Raw genomic sequence first — 10586 nt, forward strand, 5'->3', positions numbered from 1 at the left:
ATTTGGAAGAGGTCTTCAGTAGAGACATGGGGCCTGGCCTCTGTCTACCTCTCTGCCCACCCCTGTGTCCCACACAACTGCTGTGTCCCTGTTCTCCCAGCCCTTGTCCTCATGTCTTGCCACCAAAGGCCTATCCACTCCGATTGAAACACTTCCTCCAACCTGTCTTTAGCCTTAAGGCCACATCCTTCTGTTTCAGGTTCACTTCCCCAGGAACCTTTTGTCCCAAGCCTGAACTGTCTCCCTTGTTCTGATTTCTGTAACCAATATGGTTTCTCTTTCTGACCTTAATTGCCACCCTGAGTTCTGTAACATGTTTGCTTGCTTCCAGAGTGTCTTCAATTGAAGTGGGAAATCCATGATGGCCAATATGTTTTCTTCACTGCTGTCTTCTCGACTGGCCCTCAAACAATTGCTGAGTAAGTTACCAGAGTTTTCCTACCCAGTGCTTGGCACACAGTATGGTCTCAATAAATAGCAATTCTTCCTCCAACCTTCTTGGCAAGGAGACTGAAGTATAGAGCTGAAGATAAGGCAGTCTGAGGGTGGTGGCTGCTGTTATGGAAGCTGCTTCCTCTTCCCTCCCCCCCTCCTTCTCTTCTCTCCTCCTCCCTCTCTCTCTCCTTCCTCCTCCTCCCTCCTCCCCTTCTTTTAGCTCCTTGAATCTTTATACACCCCAATAACTATATTCCGCAGAGCCTAACAAAGTAAATCCTCATTTTATATTTTAATCAATTTGTTCCACATAAAGTATATCCAGGGTGATAAGAGCAAGTGTTAGGAAAAAATAAAACACTAGACAATTCACAGAATTTGCCCACCAGTCCTTGTCTTCTAGCACTGTTTGACTTGAGAAAAGGAGCCAAGGAGAGAGAAAAGGCCACACTGTCTCTGCAGGGGTGAGCATCAGGATTAATTAGAGAAGCTTCCCATAATGAACCTTGCTATTGAAAAATGCATGAATGGAAGCCATTTCTGCCCTCCGCTTTGTGAATGAAGCGAATAGAGGAGTTCGGGGGAGTGAAATCATCCCCCACGGTGCAATGCTCCATCCACCCTTCCTGGGTGACTCATGTGCTTGTGGAGCTCGTGGAGCCCAGACTGTGTGGCCTGTGCAGTGGGAGGAGGAGGAGGCAGTGGGAAAGACACATTGGCAGGTTCTCTGCAAGTGTGTTAGCAGCTCTGATCCACTGGGAACCAGGCGGCTCAGGGAGGCTATGAGGGAGGGGGATGCTTGAGCCTCACTAGAGCTAAGCTGACTAGATTAACTAGAGGCGTGGGCGCGTGGAGAGGATGGTGCAGAAGTTCCTAGGTAGAAGGCTGGGCATTTTGCAAACCTGAATCTCAGGTTTGTGATCTATTTCTACCTTTTCTGTGCCTCAGTTTCTCCAAATGTAATAAACTCCGGATTAAATGCTTGTTCCAAAACTCCATCAGGATAAGAATTTGTTTGGCTCATGTGAAGTCATCTTTGCCTCTCACCCCTCCTAGGTCCGTCTGGCCCCTAAGTTCACTCACGTTTACTATTTCCTTTCTTCCTCGACACCCCCCCCCAACACACACCCTCCCCCCATCGCCAAGGCTAACAACTGAAAGCTTATTTAGTGCCTCCGGGAATATCTGTCAGGGCAGAAGAAATGACAAGTTGCTACACTGGCATTTGCTCCTCACTTTAAGTACAATAAGGAGGTTAGAGATGGACTAATGGAGACACTAAATACCAAGATTGCCCAAGGAATATTGAATCCTATAGAGGCAACATTTTGGTAAAGAGGATTTGCTTCTAACCAACTGGATAGTCACTTTGATTAATCACCATGACTGTGCAATCAATAGCAGGCATAGAAAATCAGGATGCCCAAACCATGCCAATTTGGCTTTGAGCTGAAGACAATTGCAAAGAATAAATGGAAGTCAGGTCCCTGCGTCCTCCTTTCTGCTCCTAATCTGGGTATGAATTTCCCTTGGTAAAGATACCCATGCGGCCTCAGCCCACAGCCTGAAGGGAGATAACTTTGTCACTGGTGAGTCTCCATAGATAACCCTTACTACTGAGATAACCCTTATCTTTCATTAGTTTCCTATGTAGACTCATCTCACTACAATTTGCCAAACCTTAAATCTCAAACGCCATTCTTTTGTCTTGTTATTTCTACACAAACTGTTGCTGGTTCATGAGCTCTTAGGCCTAACTCTCTTTGGGGGTCGACCTCCTTTTCTGGGGAACTCTTAGGTGTACACAGACATTGAAATACTACATTTTGTGTGTCCCTTTCCATCATCAATCTGTCTTTCGTCAGTTTATTGCCTGACCTGTTGCTGGCCCTATGTGATGGACAGAAAGGCCTTTGACTCACAGCACATGTTAATAACATCAACCCTTTGTATGACAAGAGGGTGACTCTGAGGCTCCAAGGAGACACAGAGCCAGAACCTTACTTGGGTCCCTGGTAGCTCCAGAGTTTGTGCACAGCCCCCTCCCCCACCACAAGCGTGCACACACACACACACAGACACAGACACAGACACACAGAAACACAGACACACACCACATCACAGCACACACCACACACCAGTTGCCCTCAGGGTTGCTACACTGTCACTCTGTGTCCTTGGTCCAGTAGCTTTTCCTCTGGGCTTTGATTTCTTCTACTGATCTCTCTATTCCCTTCACCAGCTCTTTTCTGATGTGGCCACCAGCTTCAGTTCTTCCCCTGTAGCTGACGTCATCACTAGACAAGGGAAGAGAACACAGAATAGTTGGCTTTGTGGGAGATACTCTGAATTATTTCAGTGACTAAAACATCTTCAACTCAAGGCAGAAGAAAGGACAGTTAAGTGTCAGCACCTAGGGATACTTAGACAAGAGAGTCAATTTGGAGTGTTTGACAACAGGACTGCAAGAGAATACAATAAAATTCAGAGTTGCAGAGGAGGAAAAAAAAATCTACTTTCACCTGGGCCACATTTATATGCCTGAGGAATTTTGACATGGAGAACATTGGTTTGTTAAATATTAACCCAAACCAACCGACAAACAAAATGTCACATTCATTCTCCAAGTCTGTCTTTGGTGATACAAAATTCATACACACACACACACACACACACACACACACACACACACACACACACACAGATTCTCTGAGTAATGCTGATATTTGGTTCTAGGAGAATTTATTTTATAGGCAAGGCTAAGCCTCCAAAAGATTTAGAGAAAGTAGGCTGGTAAGCACTGGGGGGTTACAAGGAATGCCTGAGTGTTGTGTTTTCTTAGAGAACAGAATCAGAAGTCCTTCTTTCCCCACGACCTTGACCCTTAGAAGAAGTGAGCTATGCCTCAAGAATGTGGTTGTTGCTTTGAGGTTTCAGGGCAGGGCTCTCCTTAAGAAGGAAACACGGGCCATGCTACCCTAAAGTCCTGTGCGACAAAGGGGCATAGTAGGACCAGTGGGAAGGACACTTGCTCAAGGCAGTGAAATCTGGTTGAACTGTGGCATGAGGGTAGTTGGATGTTTCTCCAGCTGTGAGGCTGGAGCACTGTGAAGAGATTGGAGAGCTTTGGGAGCCTTTCCTGGTCCCCAGTGCAAACACACCAATAACCTCCACCACGTTCACACAGCAGAGTCTAAACACAGACAGAGCACACCTCGTGTTACTCAGTGTTCCCTCAAGATGCGACTTAACTATAAGCCGATCATTGTCTGTTCTCCATGTCTTACAAGAATGCTTAAAAATATCCCCAAACAAAGATCTCTTGCTGACACTTTAAAAGACATACTAAATAAAGTGGCAGGGCACCGAGAGCCCTCCAAACAATGCCTGCACTTCAAGAGCCCCAGTGTACGCACTCATTTCAAGTACATTCGAGAAAATAATTTACTCCCAGTCTGTTTTGAATAATCGTACAAAAATGGTTCATAAGCATAATAAATCTTTAGCAAGACCTGTTCTTGCATAACACTCACGAAAGCCTCAATCTGAAGATTACACTTAATAGAATTGCCTGTCAATCCCCATCATAATCGATGGGGGCAGATGGCTCTTTGATTGTGCTTTTTATATGCAGAGAAACTACATACCTCTCTCGCTTTCAAGTCAGCCTCCTGGCAGCTCACATTGTGATCAGGGGCTTTCTTTATGGAGAACTGTTTTCTTTAAACACCAGACTTTTTGTATCATTATAAATAGATGTGTTTGGAGAGCAGTTTTTCATCTATAATTTGCTCATCTGCCATGTTAGCATCTGAAATGAAGCTCATTGGGAGCTTGTAGTACAGATGCTAACAGAGAAGAACATGGACATAGGCTAGAGGAAGCTAGAACCATCAGGGACTCATAGGGACAAGAGTTTACCATGGCCCTGGCCTTTCTCTTGAGACAGGGTAGAGTCCTGGCATATACCTCTTCCTAGTTGGGGTCAGGGCTTCCCCCAGTGATTGGTTACCCCTTTACTTCATCTGAATCCATCATGTGTCATGTAAGTGGTGTACAAGAAGAGCTCAGTTACAATCCTCATGAACGGCACTGGGCCGAGAGAGGCCTTCATTAAGAAGGAGTAGAGATCTGGTTATGTCCTGAGCATGCTGCCAGCTCTAACTCCTTGCATAGGCAGATCCAGTACATGCTACCTGTGCCTCTTGGGTAACACTGTGGCAAAACCAGATTTTGGAACCAAAGGTTTGAGTTCTACTCCTCGTCTCTGTGCTGTGTAACTTAATCTGTAAACTTAACCTCTCCACGTTTCTGCCTCTTCATCTATAAAGCGGAAATCAGAATAAGGTTATTATAAGGCTCCTCTGAGATAAGGCGGTTAACACAAAGAGATGTCCAAAGAATACCAAGAAAACTAATGCATACAACATATAAAATAAATATTATACACTCTCCTCCTTCAGTTGAGGAGGAGTCGTCTGCATCACGTGCGTGCCCTTCCTGGTACTCACTTTTACATTCTGCAACCATTCCTCACAGACAACTAAGGGAGTGAAGACTTATTCACAGAGACTGCCTAAGGGAGGAGAGGTTTCAGAGATCTCAGTCCACCATGGGGGGAAAGGCATGGTAGGGCTCAGACCATGATGCTGAGTGTAGGGCAGAGGTCATTCATATCACGGCCAACGAGAAAGCAAGGAGAGTGTCAAGAGCTACAGGCAGATATAACCTTCAAAGGCCCACCCCTGATGGCCCACTTCTGACAGTTAGGCTCCACAGACTCCCAAAATAGAACAACTGCCTGGGGCACAGCCATTCCAAGTATGAGCCCAAGGGGCACATTTTGGTTTCAAGCTGTAATGCAGTTCCTATGATAAATTCAGGTGGCCTGGATGCATGACCCTCACAATTCACTTTGTCTCTCAGCCTAGACTTCACAGTTAGAAAAATGACAATCATGGTATGGCTTACTTTGACTGGCTATTAATGCTGGCGCAGCACATATAATACTTCCGAGGATTGCTAAACTGAGCAATTGACTAGATACTACTAAAAAAAAGTCGTGCTTGCCCAAAGCTCCGTGTATGTGGCTCACTCACAAAATAATTCTCTCTCGTGGGTATTTACCTGTGGACATCAACCATCTGTCAGTGAGGGAAGGTAGCCACGAGAGAAACCCACAAAGGGTTTTCCAAATGAAGCCGTTATTTTTAGACATCGAGTGAATCCAGAAGAGAGTACTGTTTGATTCACAAAACTTTGGTTTGCACGCACTGTTTTCTTACTGCATGGAGCCATCCATAAACTGTTAAGCAGTGGTGCCCGTGTAAACCACACACTGGGCTGTAGAGGCATCTTCATTAGGGACCAGCGTGGTACTAGAAATGGGTAAATTGGATCACTTAATATCATTGCTCTTACCTCCAGAACAAAATAAATTGAAGCATTTTCCCCATTAGAGTTAATAAGACTTGAAAGGCTAAATTTTCATTAGAAGGCAGAAGTCTTTTTAAAAATCTCGTCTCTGAGGAAAGTGGAGGGTGGAGAGGTGGGAAGCCATTGCCACCATCTTCAGGGGTAAGTGCTCATTCACACGACGTAGTAGTGATCTTTGGGGGTTGAGACATCATATCCCAGAAGGGCTGCCTTTGAGCTTAGAATCCATACTCCTTTCTTCTGAAAATAAAAACAAACAAAACCGATCCTTGACACCTCCCCCAACACTGTGTGTTCATTCCCTCAGGAGGCCTGGCTTATCTGCCACAGCCTGGTCCTGCTTAGATACAGCTGCTCAATATTTCCTCAAAGGCAGAGGCTGGGCCAGGGACTTGAGACATGACTGTACTGGAGAGGATCCCAGGAAGCAGGCCATGATACTGGGAAGATGGGGGAAGTGAGGAGGAAACGTCTCCTCAGGGATGTGCTACTGGGGTCAGTATCCTGTGACCTGAAGGCCTGGATTCTGCAGCCTAGAGAACTAGCTGTCTGTCTGGGACAGATGGAGCAATGGCAGCTCCTACCTGCACAAGTTGTAGGATCCCCTAGTGACCTGAACAGCACACGGAAAGACAACAGTTTGGTTTAGATCTAGTGGAATTCTAGGACATCAGGGAAAATCCTGGGGAGGAAGCAAATCTTCTTGAGATGAGAGCCAGCCAAACAGTAAGGGATTACAGCTGCTCTGGGCCACGACACCCCCTCCAGTGTCTCTGAAATCAGAAGCAAGCTGGGAAAGAAGGAAACCTGTAATCATGAAGGCAACGATCATTTGTTGAGTACTTGTCTGTTATTCATTCACTGATAAATATTTGCTAAGAGTCCATCATTGGTCAGCTATTTTTCCTGGAAAGATCAGGGCATACGATATTATTTAAGGTGGGGGTATTCTGTGAAAAGGGTAAAGCAAGACTGGGGAAGACCAAGAATGATACAAACTAATCCAGATACAGTTTCGAGAAGATGACCTGTGTCAGGTGGAGTGAAGGCACTGATGGATGAACAGTGTGAGGGCAGTGGAGCAGTGAGGATGGGAGAGTAGCATGAGTCCTAGGGTGAGAGAAATGTCTCCACATCTGAGCAAAGAGGTGCGTGTGGCTGGAGCTGAGCAATGGAGGGGGATGAGTGGTGGAAGAGAGACTTCGAGATAGGCAAGGGTGTCTGTAGGGGAGGGTGGATCTTACCCTTTCTGGGCTAGAGCTACTGAGGACAGCCAAATGGTTTCCTTTTCCCCCTTTCATGTATTATTGTACATTATTGTTGTTATTATGGTCTGAGCCTTATGTGTTCAAGGCTGGTCTCAAACTTGCTTTGTAACCAAGGGTGATGTTGAGCTTCTGACCTTCCTGCCTTCCTCTCCCAGGGGCTGAGATCACAAATAAGAACTACCACGACAGTTTATGCAGTGCTGGGAATGGGACTCAGGGTTTTGTGCATGTTAGCCAATCACCCTACCAATCAAATTACATTTCCAGTCTTGGAATGGATTCTAGAAGAATACTAAAGTTGAGGGACCAGGAACATGGCTCAGTTGGTAAAGGTACTTGGTGCCCAGGCAATCCCATGACCCCACCTGGTGGAAGGAGAGAACTGACTCTTGCACTGACTGCCACACATGAGCTATGGCATGTGTGTACAACAGATTGCAAGTGCCGTGTACACAGACGCACAAATAAATAAATGTAACAATAACTTTAAAATCCATGAGCTTGTGAAATAAAATATTTTCATTGGGCGGCGGTGGTGCATGCCTTTAATCCCAGTGCTTGCAGAAGCAAGCAGATCTCTAAATTGGAGGCTAGCCTGATCTACATAATGAGTTCTAGGACATCCAGCGCAATACAAAAAAACTCTGTGTGGCCTTGGGCCTGCTAAGCTACTGCTGAATCACATACAGTACCAGTCATCATTAGCAGACAGGTGGTGTCATACACCTCTAATCCCAGCACCTCCGAGGCACAGGCAGGTTTGGGGTCAGCCTGGTCTACAGAATGAGTTCCAGGACAGCCAGGGCTATACAGAAACCCTGTCTTAAAACAAAAAGAAAGGAAGGAAGGAAGGAAGGGAGGAAGGAAGGAAAGAAGGAAGGAAGGAAAAAAACTGAAACAAAGAAAGAAAAAGAAAAATTAAAATTTTGTTTACATGTTGTGGGTTTCACGTGAGGAAGGTAGACATCCCCCTGGTCTCACCATCATCATACAGAGTCAGGATTGAAACTCAGGAACTTGGGCTCCAGGGCTCTAAATGTCAAGTTAATTTTGCCTTTATTATCTGCAGTTATTCATCCAGAACCTTTTCCTGCAGTCCCCAGCCCCAGTTGCAGCCGAAGCCCAGCCCCTATGGCACTGTCCTAGGTCAGCAGCATCTGAGTCCTTTGCTACCTCCCAGCTACAGCAGCCAGGATGCTCTCCTCTGCTGCGGTTGAGCATTGGCTGACCTGTGGACTACACAGCCTGGGGTCAGAGAAGCTCAGGTGCTGATGAAGACAAAGGGCTACTCACCCCCCTGCCTTCATAATGGCTCCTTGACTTCTCTGGATGAAAATGGTTTTGCTATGTCAGTAAGGCCCAGTCCTGTCTGCTGGGTTGCACAAACAGGTTCATGACAGAACAAACTGAAACTCCAAGGACGTGCCCTTGGTAGAGGGAGAGATGTGGCCGAGGGAGGAAATAGAAAGGATTGGCATCGTCCAGTCTTCCCATCTATAAAAATAAACTTGAAAGACTCCAGCAATTTGATTTGAGCCAATCTTCTGACCCATCGGTGGCCTCTCCCATCCAGTGTCTGAAAGCGAAGTGTTAATTTTTTTACTGCATTTAGAAGCTTCTCTGACCACAAGGACATCGGGTCAGCTTACCCTTTAAAGGTGGCAATTCCAATTTAGAAGATTTAAGTCTGAGAAAATGTGCTCTCTCCTTAGAGCCCAGGAGCGCAGTCATTAAACCTTGCTCACTGGTTCTGCAGGCAATGGTTTGTGTGAGTTAATTCTAAAGGTTTCAAAAGAGATAACCAAGTGGGTAGCCATTCTACCACCCACTGGCAATGTGGCACCTCCTGCTGGCCATGGAGGTGAGTGTGTACTTTCCCTGCCCCTGTTTTGAGGAAGAACAGGCAGGTCAGAAGGTGGCATGCTCTGGGTCTATCTGTAGTTGAGCTGTTTTGGTTTGGAAATCAGTAGCTGGGAGAACAAAAGGACAGAGGCTGGGATGGCTCCCCATAATCCAGGGTTCAGGAGTATAAAGGGAAGAATCTGAGTCCTACTTGGTAAATTCCACAGTAGCAATCAATAGTAGCCTTCCCTGGCCCACACTTAGAACCAACATAGCTTCACCCAGTGCTTTCACTTGAAAGGACACAGTGCCCCAAGACGGAAGTTCTGACTAAAGCAAATACCACACAGGAGTGTTGAAATGAGGAGATCAGAAGCATCCTCCTCCCTGGCCTTGGACATCCAGGCAGAACAGCATGACCCAAATTCTCCTTAGTTACCCCATCAGGACCAGCTTAAGAGAGAAGGGGGGGTCTCTAATATTTGCTGTGGATTTAGATTGCTTTTTCTAGCTCTTTGCAGCAGACTGTGGCAATCTGACAGGATGCCTAACAGGGGGGCGACCCAGAGAACAATGGTAGCAATGGTCAGTGTGTTTTAAGCATTCCAGATAAGGCCTGAATGAGCCTGTCTGCTGTCTCCCACGTAGACTCCTCGAAGTATCTCTTGGAAGCGGGTTTGACTCCCAAGCCTTTTTACAGCTGCAGATATAAATATGTGGGCAATGAAGTTTGCCCTAGATGGGGCTAGGATTTGATGGCAGGAGTCTGATATCATAGTATGTCTCCATAGCCTAAGGGAATATCAGCCAAGGTCAGATCAGTGTCACAGGGAGCAAAGGCAACAACCACACTGGACAGACAGAGCAGGTAGTGGCCATATCACCCTGGCCAACTGTTCTGTCTGCCAGACTGGGAACGGCAATGTTGGGATTAGCACCTGACTGAACATGAACACGAGGAGGGTCAGGATCTTGTCTGAGTTACAACATTCTTCTAGGCACAGCTTTGACTCTTTCCTGTCTACGAGGATTAGGTTGTTCTGGAAACTCGAGTTTATTCCATCCAGAAACAAGAAGGGGGAGGGTAGAATGAGCAGATGGCTCTGTGGACTGCTCTTGCCGAGGATGGAGTTTAGCTCCCAGGGCAGGTGCTCAACTGTCTGTGACTCCAGGCCCATTGGAGCCAATGCCTCTGGTCTACACAGGACCTGCACTTGTACACACACACCCCTTCCCCTGCACATCACATATCTAAAAATAAAGTCTTTTTATTTCCTAAGGAAAAGAAGCCAACTCTGGTGGGTATAGGGTGGGCAGTGCAAAAGGAAAACCAGGAAATAAAAGGGGAGAAGAAAACTAATGATCTGGTCAATAGCCAGCTGCCCGGGGTCTAGATATTAGCAGTCAGAGAGGCACAAATCCTTCTGTACTTCTTCAAAATTCCAAGTCAAGAGTGAGTTCCAGTCTTTTGTAGAATCTGCCCTTCAGGTTAGAGCTGTCTGGGGAACAGAAGGGTCTAGATAATTTCTTCACATTTGAGAAAAATGATAATTTGATTAAGACATTTCATATGTCTGGAAGCAGCAGTTCATCTGTGTAAATGAT

The 10586-nt window shown here is 46.1% G+C and overlaps 1 long non-coding RNA gene across 1 annotated transcript; it reads left to right on the forward strand.

Annotated features, from left to right (window-relative positions):
• Nucleotides 1-325: 325 nt before the first annotated feature.
• LOC116886543 lies at nucleotides 326-6757 on the forward strand. The gene is made up of 2 exons (XR_004386111.1): nucleotides 326-419; nucleotides 6179-6757. It is a non-coding gene; the product is annotated as an uncharacterized LOC116886543 (long non-coding RNA).
• The last annotated feature ends 3829 nt before the right edge of the window (nucleotides 6758-10586 follow it).

This window comes from Rattus rattus, chromosome 17 (genome assembly GCF_011064425.1).
Source record: "Rattus rattus isolate New Zealand chromosome 17, Rrattus_CSIRO_v1, whole genome shotgun sequence".
Lineage (NCBI taxonomy): Eukaryota > Metazoa > Chordata > Mammalia > Rodentia > Muridae > Rattus > Rattus rattus.